Genomic DNA, 14,808 nt, shown 5'->3' with positions numbered 1-14,808 from the left:
GACTTGAGTCCCAGAGCTGCGGGGAGACCATGGAGTGTCTGTTAGAGGAGAGCATGCGTTGTGAATGAACAGCACTGCCACAGGGCCCTAACTCAGCATGCAGGATGCAGCTGACATGGGAGAGGCTACCCGGTCTGCCCAGAGGCACTAGGACTGGGCCCTGGCCACACAGTTCACTGATCTTCCCCAGATGTGTGCTCTGTGGATTCAGGCCCCGCTGTCCTTTGCACAGAGTGATGAAGGGTTACAGCTGGATGAACACAGTCTTCCAGGCCAGAGGTAAGGCAGCTCCAGGGTTGTCTCTGTGCCCATCTGGTGGCTGGGCTTCAGTAGGGAGCAGCAGCCCCAGGGAACCTGGACCTGTGCTCTGAGCTGCCATTTCCTGGTGGCTCCCTGTTGCTGACACATTGTCTTCCTACAAAGCTGCAGCATAGAGTTGCTCTGAAGGGTGGGTGGGAGCCTGGCCAGGCCGCAGCTGCCACAGTGACTGTCAGTTTCCCCTGGAGCTGATGCAGCTGCTGCCTGGGGCTTCCATGGGAGCTGTTGTGGGTGACTGATGCCTCCCAAGTCTCTGGGCCTTCTGGCCTCACGTCTGAGGATAGGCTGGGTCTCCCTGCCTCCAGGCAGCTCCAATCTCTCAGGGCCATCAGGCCTGTGTCCTCAGGGCCATGCATCCTGCTGACCCCGCCAGCCAGCCCGGTCCCCATACAGTGGCCTCCTAGTCTGCATAGTCCTAGATAACAAGGCCCAGCTCACATGTTCCATTTGAAGGGAGTACCTGGAGACCTCTCTACCCTTCAAGAGGTTAATGTCCTTTTGGGTTCTAGACATCATGGGGCAAGAGGGGCCCTCAGAGTCTTACTTGAGGCCACTAGTGATACATTCCACAAGTGCAGTGTACTAGTAAAGGGGGTGGGGTATCCTTTGTGGCCTTGCCTCACAGAGCCTAGAAGGAAAGGGTTACTGGAGGGCAGCGTTTGTTCATGGAGACAGCAGGCTTATCGAAATCACTGCAAGAAGCTAGGAGTCATGGGGACTGAAGTAGGATCGCGATGAGCCAACCTGCCTGCCCTTCATAGTGATTCCCAGGCCAGCCTACACTATAGAATGACACCTCTCCTACCTAAGTTTCAGGGACCATTGTGGGACAGGGGCAGAAAGATTGTAAGAGCAAAAGGAATGCAGTTTGCTCCAAGATTGTGTCTCCTAGGAATGTCAGAAGCTGCACCCGCCAACTCTCACCTATATGACTGCTTAAACATGAGCTGAACAAGGACAGCAGCAAGACATGCTAATGTGGATGGGGGAAGCCATGACACTTCAGCCCTGAACAGAGGACTGCAGGCAACTAAGGAATGCTCAGGCTGGGAGAAATAGTCTTCCCTGAGGAAGAACACACCGAATGATTATCCAGTACCAAATGGACAGCCTGGAAACATACATATGAGGAACAAACATGGTTGAAGCTGAACGGGTGGTGCCTATGTATCAGGACCACACACACACACACACACACACACACACACACACACACACACACACACACACACACGTAATAATGATGTAAAAATGCGATGGATTTGGAAGTGAGCAGGGAAAGGTGTATAGGACAGTTTGGGGGGAGGAAAGGGAAGAGGGAAATGATGTAGCTATAATTTCTCCTGCCAGATCTGCAGGAACAAGTGCAGTTTTGGAGCAGAGGGAGGTGACTCTCACCCCCCCCCCATGCTGGGGAGCAGCTGATTACACATGAGAAACACAGTGTGCCTTCCTGGAACCCCAAGCGTGCAAATTCACACTATTGGGCAGCTGTCACTCATGTGCCTCCAAATGCATTTTGCTGTATAAAACTGAAACTCTGTCCCCATTGAGCAACAGCACACCCCCCTCAGGTTTGCTTGGAGAGCAGGCAGATTTGGTTGAGGCACAGCTGTTAATTAGCAGGGCCAAAGATGAAAGCGCACAACCCTTGTCTTAGTTTCGGTTTCTATTGCTGTGATAAAACACCATGACCAGAAAGAGGGGGAATGGGTTTACTTTACAACTTCAGGTCACCATCCATCTCTGGAGGGAGTCAAGGCAGGAGCTGAAGCAGAGGCCATGGATGGGTGCTGCGCATTGGCTTGTGCTCTGTGGCTTGCTCAGCCTGCTCCCTCCCTCCCCCTCCCCCTCCCTCCCTCCCCCTCCCTCCCTCCTTCCTCCTCCCTCCCTCCCTCCCCCTCCCTCCCCCTTCCTCCTCCCTCCCTCCCTCCCCCTCCCTCCCCCTTCCTCCTCCCTCCCTCCCTCCCCCTCCCTCCCTCCCTTCCCTCCCTCCCCCTCCCTCCCTCCCTTCCCTCCTTCTTTCCCTCCTTCCTCTCTTTCTCTCTTTTTCTTTTTTGGAGACAGAGTTTCTCTGTGTAGCCCTGGCTGTCCTGGAACTCACTCTGTAGACCAGGCTAGCCCCATACTCAGAAATCCCCCCTGCCTCTTCGTCCTGAGTGCTAGGTTTAAGGTGTGAGCTGCCCTCACTCTGTTTCAGCCTGCTTTCTTATAGAAGCCTGGGCCCTCCTGCATCGATCATTAGTCAAGACCATATCCCCACAGAATCACCTATAGGCTGATCTTATGCAGTCATTTTTCTCAAGGGTCTCTCTTCCTAGATGTGCTAAATTTGTGTCACACTGACAAAAACCAGCCAGCACAGCATTAAAGCTTGGAGCTGGGCACACAAGAATCTTTGCTACTGCAAGTCCCAGGCCAGACCATAGAGGTAGCTTTGGCTTCCCAGAATCCTTTTGGTATTCCCTTCTAGCACTTAGATGGACACCATGGGATCACACATTCTTATAAATCTCCACAGAAACACAGACAACCAAACTTAGAGCCAGGGCCAGAGAACATCAAAAGAAAGTGTCCTGGGGCCAGTGCAGAAGAGGCCATACCTCACAGTCCTTACTTTCAACAGTAAAGGGCCCTGGGGGGGGGGGGTTGTCCATAGTCGGGGCCACGGAGGCACAAACACCGCTACACTCCAGCTTGTTGCTGGCAGCTGGAGGCGGGATCAGCTCAGAGGCTCTTTCAAGGCTCCATTCTTCTCTCAAGGGAGGGATTGTCATCTTCCTGCAGCGGCCTGCCCCTAACAACAAAGGCCCAACAGAGGCCTGCATTTCCAGGCCTTGATCTGGGGGCAGCCTTGGTCTTTATCTCCTGTCCCTAGTCTGCTCAGCCACTATCAGCCTTCTGCTTCTGAGGCCGAAGCATCTTCTTCCATACCCAAGGGGCAGCCAGCGTGACCCCAGGAGGCCAGCTGACCTCGGAAATGGGCAGCTCACAGGGCCAGAGCTGGGTGCTCAGCCCTACCCACAGCTCGGTCAATAGTGCTTAGGCAGGCAAGGGAGGGTCAGAGGGACTTCACGGTCACCCTCTCACTCACCCTTGCCTCCACACCCAGATGGCCTCATAGCGGACAGATAGCTGAGAGTTGCTTGAGTTACAGCCCCATGAACTTGGCGAGGAAGCACACTTTGTGGTTGCTTCCATCCCTGGGGACCGGGCTGGGATCATCATGATCCTCGAGGGCTGGCTGCCCACACAGCACCAGGTGTGACTGGTCCCTGGGAAGGTACCCACCCAGGCACAATAATCTGTAGCAAGGGAGGTACCCTGTGCTTTTGGCTTGGTTCCTTTAGCTGGTGCTGTGGAACCTCTGAGCAGAAGAGTCTGACTCTGGGGTGGAACGGGACTCCGTGTGGGGTTGGGTTAAACTTCCAGAAAGAACTGCCAATGCTCAGACATGGCTCACAGGGGTAACCAGGTCTCCAGTGTAGATTGTGGGGAGTCCCAGATGACACAGTCTACAAGTTCTTAGCCTGCCTTTCCACAAGTTTGGGTCCAAGGGCAGGATACTGGGAACCTGGCTTTCCAGTATGGCAGAGAGTAAGATCCAGGAAAACAAGACTTGTCCCTGCCTGTGCTTGGGAAAACCGAAGTGTATGTGGCAAGGTGAGCTTTAGCTCTGCCCTGAGGCTTAGGCCACTTTCAAGGTCCTTTTTCTCATCTCCAGCCTGTGTTCCTGTGGCTCAGGAACAATGACGGGAGGCCCTTAGTTCTCTAGGGAGGTTTTGCCAGGAATCCTGTGTTCAGGAAACACAGATCCATGCCAGAAGTAAACCCGGAGCAGCTTGGACTGCTCTCCTGGGCTGTGTGTGACCTTGTGGAACAGGAGCCGGCAGCATGAAGGAGCAGAGTGGCCATCTGAGTCCTGTGCCTCCCTCACCCCTGGGAGCTGCTGCCTGGAGCTGCTTCCCTCAACACTCAGGACAGTGACCCGGCTTCCTGAACTAGCCCAGGGAGAGGCCGAGGTTGTGAGTGGAGGGGCCCTGTTGGTCCCCAGGAGAGATACTAAGCCTTCCAGAAAATGCCAGCCATCAGGGTTTGCTGAAACCCCGACCTCAAAGGGAAAGATAGAATTCAGGCTCTGGCCAGACAAGGGATGTGCTGTTCCCACAAGGACTTGCCAGCCAGAATCAGCTACCGAAGATCAATTGGCACACAGGAAGAACGTGTGTGGGGGGAGATGGGGTATGTAGATAGATCGATTCCTGTCTCCCTCTCGGCGTTGATCCCAGCCTGTGAGATGAGACCATCCCTGGGTGTTTCCCCATGAGGTCCCTGTATAGAGGGATGGGAAGCTGAGTCCCCACCCAAGAGTGTGCCCCATCTGGGTTCCTTGCCAGGCAGGAGAGCCTCTAAACGGACAACCTGGAGCTTTGTCCTCATGGTGCTGCTGGTTCCACTGTCCCCTAGCTGATGCCACTCTGTGGTCAGTGTTGGAGAGGCTGGGAAGGCAAGGCCTGGCCAAGGGGTATCTGTCTGCTACAGGTTCTGAGGCTGGACCAGGAGGGAGAGCCAAGCAGACATCTCCATGCAAAGCACAGGTCACTTAGGAAGGGGAGTGGGGCTGAGGGCTCCCAGAAACAAGCCCCACCCAAGCAGACCTATGGGGACCAAAGCAGTTGGCCACAAAGTGCCTGCACTTCACAGGCAACTTCCATGTGGGCAACTGTGTCAGGTCTCTGCCTTCTATCCAACGTGCAGGACCGGCTTTCTCTAGTCGCCTCTCATTCTTAATTGTGCCAGGCACCCATGTAGACACAGGGGACAAGGAAAGACAGACAGAGTCAAGTTGGGATGGAGATGGCAAGTGAGTCACTCAGTAATACACTACTGCCATTGAGAGCTGTGACAGACACAGGGACAGGCTAGGAATGGCACCTGCAAAGGTTCCGAGGCCCTGGAAAGCCAAGTGCCTTGGGGGACTGTGCCAAAGTGGCAGGGAAGGTTCAGGCTGCCTTGTGGGGTTTGGAGTCCACTACTGTCCTTATTGCTTAGTTGACAGGTGGTCAGTGGCAGGCTGGGTCAATGACCTCCCACTCTAGCCTGCTGTGAGCTGACCCAGTCCCTCAGCAAGGTATGTGATTGACAGGTGACTGATAGCCCTAGTTGGTGATCAATGTTAGGCATAGGTGGCCTCTAGGAAGTTGTTCCAGGAACAGAGACACCACCCCCTGCAGTTCCAGGCATGGGAAGCAGTGGGGTGGGACTATCTTCTTGCTTTCCAGGGTCTCAGAGATCTGGGAGTTATAAAAGGACCAGAGCAGCTGCTGCCACACCATCCAGAGTGACAAAGCCAAAAGCCCCAGTGGCCCCACCTGCCCTCCTGGGAGCTAGAGGCTGACTGGCCCTTGCCCTTTTAAGGACATCTTTGGCCACCTCCTCCATTTCTGTGACTCCAGCTGCAATGAGATCCTGGCAGGAGCCAAGACTCTCCTATTCTGGAAGGAAGCTCTTCCTGGCTGCATTGCGCTGCTCGCTACTTAGCATGAAACTCCGATTTGGGAGTAGGAGACAAACAGCTCAGAGGAGACTGCCCCAGACTTGTTTCTTAAGCATCTGGATAGGTGGCAGAGGCTGGTGTCAGAGGCACTGAGATCTGAGCTCTGGAGAGGGGAGGCATCAGTCTAGAGCCCTAGGTTGGGGTCCAACACATGCCCCGTGCCTCTGTGTGTACTTCTTGCCAGACCAGGACACCCAATGGCTGCAAATCCATGAGCGCTTGCTAATCCTTGCAGGAGGTTGAAGGAGGATTTGGGGAGGCCTGGTAGGAGGGTGTAGCAAAGGCTGCCCTTCCAGAACACCAGTGTCTCATAGCGCTGCACCAGGTTAGTGCTGGTAGAGTTACAGAAAGGATGGAGTTGGTGGGGAGTGATAAGACTTTAGGAGACTCAGGAAGAGCACTGTCCACCCGCACCAGCCAGACTCCACTGGGTGCAGATCCTACCAGAGCGAGGGTAAGAGTGAGGGCTTGTGGACATTACCCACATCTCAGTTGTCTGCCTGACACACAAAGGAGCCACATTGCGTGTTGCTGGAAGGGCTGACCGTGTGTCAGGCCCCGTGACCGCCCCAGCTGGGATGGAGGTGGACCACACTCTAGTCTAGCGCCCTCTCCTTGCCTCTCTTGGCCAAGGAGACATGGCAAAGTGAGCCAACTGCCAAGACCAGGAGCTCAGAGGGAAGGGTGGCCTCCTCCACTGTGCCTGCCATTAAGCTAGGGTGGGCAAGAGCAGTAGCCATGAGTGCAAATGCGGTGGCCAAGCTCCCCTGGCCAGGGTCTGGGGGACTTAAGTGCTGCTTCTGTTTCATTGTTTTCAAGTGTAAGAATCTTAGCATGTTTAGGGTAACCAAGAGGCACCGCTGATGCCCCATGCAGTGTTGGTTAAACTTCCCAGTAAACTTGAGCGGGTTGATGAAGGCCTAGGGCATCAGTGGGACACACATTGGGTGACTGTGAGCACAGTTTCTGGACAGGATAGCTGAAGGAAGAAAACCTGCCCTGATTTGGGGCTGTACCATCTCATGGGCTGGGGAGTTAGAGAAGCAAAGGGGGAAAAAGTGAACCGAGCACTGGTATCCATCTCTCTGTGCTTCCTGACTGTGGCCTTAGCCCCGTCACCGTGCCTTTCCCTCCACAGAAGACTGTGCCTCCAAACCCTGAGCCCCAAGAACCCCTTCCTCCCTTGTTGCTTGTGAGATACTTGCGGCATTTGCCCAACAGAGATCAGGAACTCGTCTCAGTCTGGAGCTGTCTGAAATCGAGCAGGCTGGTTCTCTCAGTTTGAGGAGACTGTTGTTGGTGGCCTTTGGCATTCTTCAGCTTGCAGAAGTGCTGCCCCGACGCCTGCCTCCATTTTCATATGATACCCAAGCGTGTCTGTATCCACACATCTTTCCATAAAGACTCCATGTGTATCAGACAGGGCCCTGACTTGCTCAATATGGCTCCATCTGTGCTAAGTACATCCGCAATGGCTTCACCTCCAGGTGGGATCCCTCTCCCATGCCCTGGGGGTAGATCTACAACAGAAAGTGATAGGGGTCACAGGTCAACCCATAACACCCACTAGGAGAAGGAACAACACAAAGGTACCTGGCCCTCCACTCTGGCCTCCACTCTGGATCCCGCTCTGAGTCACAAGGCGGGAAAGGGGAAGAGGAGGGCGTTCAGCTGGAAGGGTGGAAGCCAGCTGCAATGCTTAGGTGACATCACCGGTTGCAGATGTACAAAGAAACCCTCCTTGGCTCAGTAAACTGTTTAGTTAAGCAAATACAAGATTAATGTATAGAAATTAATCATATTCTGTTCACTAGCAGCAAATAGTCAAAATGAAAGCAAAGCCACTAGCCAATGTGGAAACCTAGGGATGAATCTTACAGAAATTGTGCAGATTGACTGACATACAAAACTTTGTGAGGGAAATAAAAGAATTAAATGGAGATGCAGGCGAGTGAGATGACTCCACAGGTAAAGGCTCTTGCTGCCAAGTCTGGTGGCCTGAGCTCAATTCCCAAGACTCACAAGGTGGAAAGGGAGAACTGAGTCCTGCAGGCTGTCCTCTGACCTCCACGCATGTACTGTGATATACTCAGATACCCCGATAGATAGATAGATAGATTAGATGGACAGACAGAATCAGCCACTCTAGATAGATAGATAGATAGATAGATAGATAGATAGATTAGATGGACAGATAGACTCAGCCACTCCAGATAGATAGATAGATAGATAGATAGATAGATAGATAGATAGATAGATAGACAGACAGACTCAGGCACTCCAAATAGATAGATAGATATACAGACAGACAGACAGACCCAGCCACCCTAGATAGATAGATAGATTAGATGGACAGACAGACTCGGCCACTCCAGATAGGTTGAGAGATGGATAGGTCGATGATAGAACAAATTGAGAGATGCTGAGTCTATGGATTGGAATCACAGTATTAAAGGGTTAATCTGCCCATCTGAAGCAGTCCAGCTGGGATCCTAAGAGTCTTTTGTGGATGAGAGCAATGGTTCTCAACTCCATAGGGAAACAGAAAGGGGGTAGAATCTGGTAAAATCTGGTAAATGCAGAGTAGCCAGGCCTGGCGGTGTGTAGGCCTGTGACCACAGCTACTTTAAAGGCTGGAGTTGGAAGACTGGAAGCTCAGGACCTGTGCAACTTTGAGAATATGTCCCAAAAAGTTAAAAAGTGGTGGGGGAGGTAGGAGGGGCCCGCCTAGATGGTTCAAGGTTGTGTGTTCAATCACCACTGCTGAAAGGGGAAAAACATAAAATTCAATGTTGAGGACACATATGGTCTGACTTTGAAACTTAGTATGTAAGTTACCACGATGGTGAAGGCATGATATTGGCATGAGGCAGGCAGCCTCCTAGTGGAGCAGAACAGACACACAAATGCACAGGCTGTTTCTGACCAAAGTGAAAGACTATCCAGTGGAGAAGGGTTTAAAATCGATACTGGGCCAGATGTGGTGATGCACAACTTTAATCCCAGCTCAGGCATATCTGTGAGTTCAAGGCCAGTCAAAGTTTCACAATGAGACCTTGTCTCAAAAATAAACAAAAACCAAAAGAAAAAGAAGAGGAAGAAGAACTGAAAAGACAACCCCAGATAGGGAGATTTTTGCAGAGAAAAAAAATAGGACTTACATCTAGAATTCTGAGTAAATTCCTCAATCCCACAACACCATAACTGTCCAGCATCAAAATGGGCACTGTGAGTGACATTTACTCAGCTGTGGGACCAGTGGTGGTGGAGCCTGAGGAGAAGCGGGAGGCGTCCCGGGGTCCTCAGATGTGATGGGCAAGCTCAGTTTCTTACTGTTGCTGAGAGTTTCCCCATAGGTTTGGGTCAGCATACGTCAACCAGCGCATCAGCGCCGTCCGTCAGTCAACAGGAATTTGCAGATGAGAGCCACACCCAGAAGCGTAGTTCGCAGGAGTGTTCAAAGCTCTGTGCCAGGTGTTGAGCTGTGGTGAAGCTGAGAGTCATACCATGCTAGCTAGCACGTCTGAAACTTGGTAAAGCCACTCCAGAGAGCAGTCTCGGGTAAGGAGGGAGGAGCTGGGGAAATGGCTTTGTCAGAAAAGCACTTGCTGCATAAGCGTGAGGCCCTGGCTTTTGGTCCCTAGCACCCTCATAAAAAGCCAGGCATAGTGACTTGCACCTACAGTCCACCACCGAGGAGGTGGGGCTTGCTGGCTACCCAGCCCAGCTGAACCAGTGAGATCCAGGCTCAGCGAAAAGACCTGCCTGAAGATAAGGAGGAAGTGGTTGAGGAGGACACCAGACACTGACTGGTCACATCAGTATGCACAGGCACACGCACCTACCCTTTGATACATGCGTGCACATGCATGCACGCACGGTCTGGAAGTTTCTTTGATAGCTAAGTGTACACTGTTTAGAGTTTAGATATGAAGTGGCTCCCGGAAGGCTCCTGTTGGCTTGGTTCTGCTCCACTGGTGTTCAGAGGTGGAACTTTGGGGAAGAGAGTGGATCCGGAGGGCTCTGATTTCCTCAGTAGGTTAATCCATCAGTGCGTTTGTGAAAGGATTGCATTATAGGAAGGTGTGGCATCTCGGAAGTGGTACCCAACTGGAGGAAACCAGTCACTGGGAGCATGCCCTAGAAAGACACACTGAGCCCCCAGCCCCTCCCTGGCTGAGGGCTTGTTTGCTGTAGTGAGGTAAACAGCTTCCTTCCACACCTCCGGCCACGGTGCTTGCCTTACTGATAGCCGAGTAAGAGCACAACCAGCCAGTCACACACGGGAGCCTCTGAAACCTCCAATCCTGTGAGTCAAAACAATTCTTCCCTCACTTAACTTGTTTCTCTCAGGTGTTTGTCACAGCAGGGGGAAACACACATAGCCAATCTAGTTCTAGAGAAATGAACATATCAGGCTAATTAAAGACTTGTCTGTGTGGTCACAGCAGCCTTGTTGAGAATAGCCAGAAGCTGGAAGCACACCCATGAGAAAGAAAGTGTGTGGATAAGATGCCATCCTGAGGAGATCACAGGCTTGGAGGTCAGCGTCCAGCTTAGCTGCTTGGACAGCTGCTAAGGGAGAGGAGCCAGGAAAGGGCCTAGGTAGGTCCCCGTGGACATTCTGGAATGTCCCAGCTGGGCTCTAATGGCCAGAAGCTCAGCTGTGACTGTCAGCTTTGCATGGGAGGGAGAGTGGGACCAGTGGTGGGGTGGAGCCTGAGGAGAAGCGGGAGGCTTCCCAGGATCCTTGGATGTGATGGGCAAGCTCACTTTCTTGTTGTTGCCAAGAATTTCCCCAAAGGTTTGTATTAAACTACGTCAAACTTCATTCTTTGGCTAGTCTCTCCATACATTTAAGTCATAATGTACCACAAGCATCACCCTAAATATGGGCAAGTTGCTGTATGCCAAGTGTGACTCAGTAAGGTAACCTCACACAAACAAAACCTTCCTCTATCCAAAGACTTGCCTCTGTAAAAGGTGACCCACCCAGCTCAGCTGAGAGCAGAGATGAACTTCTTGGGCCATGCTGGGCCACCTTCCTTTTACCTAGTGCAAGGAGGCAGGATGCTTCCTCTCCTCATGGCTAGCGCTTTGAACCCCTTTCTCATCCTATGGTACACTGGTCCCTTAAAAAAATACAGCTGGGAATGTAGCTTGGTTTATAAAGTGCCCAGCTGGTATACGTGAGGCCCTGGGTTCAGTCTCCAGCATTATAGGGTGGTGGTACACATCTGTAAACCTAATATTGAGAGGAGACAAGAGTTCAAGATCGCCTTCAACTAATGAGTGAGGCCAGCCTCGTCTGTAGGTAGAGTCTCTCTGTCTCTTTTCGTCTCTCTGTCTCTGTCTCTCTGTCTGTCTCCCCCTCTCTTTCCCTCTTTCCCTTCTGCTTCTTCCCTTCCCACCACACACAAAGGAGATGGCCATGTTTCCCAGAGAAGGTTCCATGCCAGCACTTGCTAGAAATGTGTCATAGAAAGAGCTAGGGCACAGATGGGATGACCGAAGTCCTAACCCTGAGAAGAGGGTCAGGGCTCCCAGCAGCAGGCCTCCCTCAGTCCAGGACCCGCAGACCTGGGAGCCAGTCCTGTGATCAAGGGGCATCTAGGCAGAAGCGAAGTGGACAGAGCCCCCCCCCACTTTGTACCACAAACCTCAAACTTCTGAATAGTTTGAGTGCAGACAAAGTGCATTGGGCTCTCCCAAATGGCACGTGGTTAGGCTAGCAGTGACCAGGAAAGGCAGCTTTTGTCACCTGTGCTGTTTTCTGTGTCTGAATGACCCAGCCTCGCTCGCTGCCAAGGTGAATAACAAGGCCCAGCTGTGCCCACTGAGTCACTCCGGGCAGGCGGAGGGAGGCAGCAGCACGAGGAAGGCTGGTTGCGGGAGGAAGGCTGGTTGCGGGAGGAAGGCTGGTTGCAGGAGGAAGGCTGGTTGCGGGAGGCGGGTCTGCTGTCGTCTGGCTTGCTGGGACCGTGCTCCCTAGCAATCCATGCAAGACCCAGAAGCAGGACAGATGGCCCCTGCAGCTATGCATAGGCCGCAGGAATGACACGCCATGTCCCAACAAGATGTGCCAGGGGACAGAAGCTAGCCTGGGTGGGGCAGAAAGCAGTCTTCTGGAAATAGCACACTCCTAATATTTGCAACCTGATTAGGTTGCTGTGGTGGACCTCCAGGATTTGGCCAAAGCACCTGTTACGATGTAAAGTTATATATTCACTCAGGAATTTGTCATGGGTTGAATCATATCTCCTCCTCAGAGATGCTAAGTGCGAAACCCCCAGGACTTCAGAAGCACTTTATTCAGAAAGAGGTTCTTGACAGATGTGGTCAAGAGGTAGTTCAGCTACAGTGGGATGGGCCTGCATCCAACAGGACCAGTGTCCTTTTAGAGAGGAAAACTCAGGGGGACTGAGTGGGTAAAGTAGTTGTTGCCTGGTTAGTTTGTATCCCCAGAACCCATGTAAACTGGAACACTGTGCATAGCATCTCTAATCCCAGTGTACCTTCCAGGAATGGGAGGTGGAGAGAGGAGACCTCAGAAGCTTGGGGCCAGCTATCCTGGTCAACACAGCACACATACCATGTTCCAAATAAGATGGGAATGAAGACCAACACCCAAAGGTCTCCTCTGGCTTCCACATGCTGCGGCACACACATGCCCTCACTTGCATACGTGAGCCACACACACACACACACACACACACACACACACACACACACACACACCACAGCACAAGGGTTGGAGATTAGGACACAGACTTCTACACATATAGACCATGGTCACATGAAGACCAAGGCAGAGAACCGAGAAATTCCTCTAAGAGCCACTGATTGCATGAGGTCAACATCATCTGGGCAAGGCCCAGGGAAGACCCCATGAGTCTCAGGAGGAGCCAGCCAGCCCTTGGCCCAGACTTTAGCCTCCAGCTCTGGGAGACAATTTGTAGTTTATTATGCAGCCAGCTGTGCTCCCAGATAGGGGTTCTACTCAGGCTACAAGCAGCATGTCACTTTGTCACCTGGACCCCTTCGTCCCCTGCCCAGATGGGCCTAGGAGGTTGCAAGTGTGCAGAATGAGTGTGCCAGAGACCCTCTGCTTGCACTTAGCACCTTTCACCACCCTTGGTCTTGGTGACGTAGACTTCTGTCTCTGGAGTAGTTGGGAGCCAGCCGTGTCTGGGTTCTCCATTGCTGTATCTGCTGAGTTGGATCTGTTGCTAGTGTTCTTGAGCCAAATGCAGGATCCCCCAATCAGGCAGATGTCACCACCCTTGGCTCCCATCTACTCCTGCCCTCAGGTCAGGGCCATGGCCACAAGCGGCATCTCCAAGGCCTTCTTGGACCTTGCCCTTAGTGTGCTCACAAGTCGTTGAGTGCCGGGGTGCAGGGGTGGTGGCAGTGTTCAAGAGGGGTGGTTACCTTCTGGAATCTCTGGCATGTCTCAGGAGAGCATAGACACTTGACTCAATAGCCCATACTGGAGGATGGAGCAGCAAGGCCCCCCGTAGCTGAGGATCTGGGGGTGGAGCCTCTGCTCCTGAGGGACTCACAGGGAAGAACAGAGCCTCCCTCCTCCACCAGTATTCAGAGGCCCTGGATCACTGTGTCTGGAAATAGTACATGTATATGAAAACCTGTTCCAGCGAAAGCACGGCCCAACATTTCATAAAGACATGTGGATAGTCATTCTCCATAGCCTCTCCTCCATTCCCTCCTCCCTCATCCCCTCCTCTCATTCCTTCATCCTCTGGACCAAGGAGGCCTTATGAGAGTGAGGCTGTCCCACTCTGTTGTGAGAGTTGCATGGCAGGGTGGAGGTGTCTTCGTCTGTGCAGCCATGAGTGGGGCCTGGGATTGGCTGCCACTCAGCTGTGGTATGTCTAAGGACTGTGATCCTTTCTGAGGCTCTGCCCTTCAGAAATAGGGCCTGCTGTGAGGTGACATGAGTTCAGTTCTGTGGCAAGGGCACCTCTGAGGGCACCTTCTGTGTGGCACAAAAGCCCAGGGGCGTTGCCTGGTGGAAATGTCAGACAGATAGTCTGCCATCTGCTAAATGCTGGTGAGAAGTCTCAGGGCTAGCATGGCAGACAGATCAGCTGGGTGCACATCCTGGAGGCTACAGGTAGACAGTCCTGGGACCAGATGCCACCCGGAAGCCTTTACAGATCTGTGCCCAGCATCCTCTGAGTTGTCCTGTGTATCCACAATTACTTGTCATCCACACAGGCCCCAGGTCACTCAGGAACATCCATCTGGCTGCTTCAGCAGAATGTTCACTTCTGTCTGGCTGTGTGCAGACTATAGGAGTGAGCCGGCTATGCGCTCCTCGGGGATCCAAATGTCAGGCTGGCCATCAGACTTTGGAAACAGCAGGGAAGCCCCACCTCAGGCTAAGAATTTCCTGCTCTTTGAACAGAATCTTGGTCCCAAGTTCCATGCCTGGAAGGTCTGGGACACCAAGGGAAGGGTGAAGAATGCAAGTTAATGACCTGGGGTGGGTGAGCCAGCTTGCCCTTGAGCGCTCTGATCCAGTGCCAGGGACAGCTGCACTGTTCCCCAGTGAATAGAGAGGAAGCACAGGAGGCCTCCCTGCTATGGATAGCAGATAATAGAACTGTCCGAGTCTGGCATTGGACTACCCCACAACTGGGTTTGGTTAGTGGGAAAATGGGCTTAGATTTGTTTACTCTGGGTGTTCTGGTCCAGACAGAGCCTTCTATGTGCTGGGCACAGTGTACATGCACTCAGATAGCTATGGGTTTCTAGTTTTCAGTTGCTCCCTTTGGAAAGCCTTGTGTGCCTCACTTTCTTTGATAGCACATGCAAATGCTGGTGTGCCCTTGCAGGTTCTTAGTAAGCTCATGCTCTACTGGACCCTTCACAGCAGCTCCACACCGTCACAACACCCACCCCAGCTCCCT

General features: G+C 52.6%; 1 protein-coding gene across 3 annotated transcripts in view; it reads left to right on the top strand.

Annotated features, from left to right (window-relative positions):
- Nucleotides 1–14,808, top strand: part of LOC101829789 (heat shock transcription factor 2 binding protein) — a 109,072-nt gene that overhangs the window by 93,152 nt on the left and 1,112 nt on the right. The window lies entirely within an intron of this gene.

Source organism: Mesocricetus auratus, unplaced genomic scaffold (genome assembly GCF_017639785.1).
Source record: "Mesocricetus auratus isolate SY011 unplaced genomic scaffold, BCM_Maur_2.0 Super-Scaffold_100027, whole genome shotgun sequence".
Lineage (NCBI taxonomy): Eukaryota > Metazoa > Chordata > Mammalia > Rodentia > Cricetidae > Mesocricetus > Mesocricetus auratus.
The sequence above is the reverse complement of the archived record's forward strand: the minus strand, read 5'-3'. Positions and strand labels throughout refer to the sequence as shown.